The 2,359-nt window shown below is 35.4% G+C and overlaps 1 non-coding gene across 1 annotated transcript; it reads right to left on the bottom strand.

Annotated features, from left to right (window-relative positions):
* Nucleotides 1-1,474: 1,474 nt before the first annotated feature.
* On the bottom strand, nt 1,475-1,580 carry LOC122022004. Its single transcript, XR_006122754.1, has one exon. It is a non-coding gene; the product is annotated as a small nucleolar RNA R71 (small nucleolar RNA).
* Between the last annotated feature and the right edge of the window lie 779 nt (nt 1,581-2,359).

The raw sequence follows: 2,359 nt of genomic DNA on the forward strand, positions 1-2,359 counted from the left end.
TTGGATTTCTTGTGGACTTTGTAAAGATAAACTCTCATTCGATCATCCGAGGGATCCACATGACAGGTGCAAGCCCTTGTAAGGACGTTTGAGAGATAATCTTGAAGAGGAAATGGGAATATTCAAGAGAGTAGGATGGATCTTGTGATTAGTTTCTTGTATCTTGATAGATTAATAAGTTGTGGGCTTCTATGTTGATATCCGAGGAAGGCATAGTAATAGGTGCGCTTCTGTGTAAGGACAACGTAGGTTCATGTCTAATTAATCCTATTTAGATACATTTCTCAGTCCTTAGCCGGTTGTCTATTGCAAGAGAGAACCGACAACTTTCTACATGTTTGGCAATTGAGGGATAAGAATTGGTGAACCATTTACATTCAATAAATCTTACAAAGAAACCGAAACTCCTAGAATCTCCCTTTAGCATAATCCAAAACACTAAACTCTTGTTTGTTGATCTTTAAGATTAGATTTGTTTACCTTTACTTTGCTTTTGAAACGATTGAATAGTTGCTTAGCTAATTCGCATTGAGACATTTCTAGTGCTTATTCCAGTCCCTGTGGATACGATAATCTTTTATATTACTTACGACATTTCCGTACACTTGCGGAGAGCGAACAAGTTTTTGGCGCCGTTGCCGGGGACTGCGCTATAACATTAGGAATTATCAATTGAGTTAGACTAAACATAACATTTGTTTTCCTTTCATATTGCATAGTTATAACTAATTGTTAGAATTATGTTTTCAAAAGTTTTTCCTTTCTTGAATAACATTCTTGACAATTCTTTTTGTTGCAATTCTAATTCTAACTTTGCATTCTTGATTTCTAGTACTCTAATCTAACTTTTCTCTGTTTTCTCTTTTGATCTTGTTTCTTTCGTCTTTTCTTTTGTAAACATATCTTGCAAATTTTTAGCAGATGAATTATTCTAGACATTTTTCTTTTTCCTTTTATCTTTTCTTTCTTGTTTTCATTATGCACTTTCTTTCTTGCAATTTAAATTCTGCATTCGCTTTCTTGCTTTTCATATTGCATTTTATTTCTTGTTTTTGATTCTTGATAATTTTCTTTTTCTTCTTGAATATCCATGAGCACTAACATGTCAAGCAGGACCATGAGAAATTTTTCTACACCCTTTTCTGCAAGATTTTTATCTCCCATTGTGCAACCTCAAATTGAAGTAGAAAGTTTCCAACTAGACCCAGAGATAATTTTCATGATACAAGGTCACAAATTTGGAGGAGAAGTATCAGAAAGTCCTTATCTGCATCTTGAAACATTTTTAGAGATTTGTGATTTGGTGAAATGTGAAGGAGTATCAGCAAATGCAGTTCGATTGATGACATTTCCTTTCAGTATCAAGGATAAAGCAAGGACTTGGCTATATTCTCTCTGTCCTCAAAGCATCACAAGTTGGGAACAATTGGAGAAGCAATTTCTGAATCATTTTTCCCTCCAAGTAGAACGGTGTATATGAGGAATTGCATAACAAATTTTTCTCAGGCATATGGAGAATCATTATTTGAAGCATGGGATAGATTCAAGAGTCTTCAAAGACAGTGCCCTCATCATGGTTTTGAAAAATGGTTGATTTTGCACATATTCTATGGGGGAATTTCTTTCTCAGACAAGACTTTATTGGATTCATCAGCTGGAGGTTCTTTTATGGACAAAAGTGTAGATGAAGCTTATTCGTTAATTGATCAAGTGACATTGAACCTCCATGAATGGTCGAACAAAAGTTGGATGGAATTTCCCTCAGATATTCAAGAAGTGCAAGCCATAAATGTAAGAGAGCCTGTCAAACAAAATGAAATTCAACCACCTAAAAATGTTGAAATTCACAAGTCACAGAGTGAGGAGTTCAAACATTTGGGGGCAAAGCTTGATAGTATTGTTTCAAAATGGTTTAAAGAAGATCCCCCTCCTACACAGTCAAGATCCAATGAAAAGTGTGATGATGTGGGGTTGAGAAGTGGCAAAAATCATGAAGAACTTCTGAAGAATGACATGTTTAGAATTGAGGAGAAGAATAATAGAAGATCACAAGAACTCAATTCCATTTATCTAGGAAGTTCCCAAAGGCCAGAAGTACCTTTCCCTCAACGATTAATCACACCAACATTAGATAAGCAAGTTGGACCTCCTCCAAAAGCTCAAAGGGAATTTGGGAAAAAGGGAGTTCAGTCTTTCCCAGGACCTTCACTAAGGGTTCCTTTTCCACAAAGGTTAGTGGGGGTCAATGAAAATAAAGACTTCGGCAAATCCTGTGACACTAATATGGTTGAGTGTAGATTTTTGAATATATATGAAGATGAAGATTTTTCATATGAGGATTTTATTGATAATGTAGTGG

Source organism: Zingiber officinale, chromosome 9A (assembly GCF_018446385.1).
Source record: "Zingiber officinale cultivar Zhangliang chromosome 9A, Zo_v1.1, whole genome shotgun sequence".
Taxonomy (NCBI): Eukaryota; Viridiplantae; Streptophyta; class Magnoliopsida; order Zingiberales; family Zingiberaceae; genus Zingiber; species Zingiber officinale.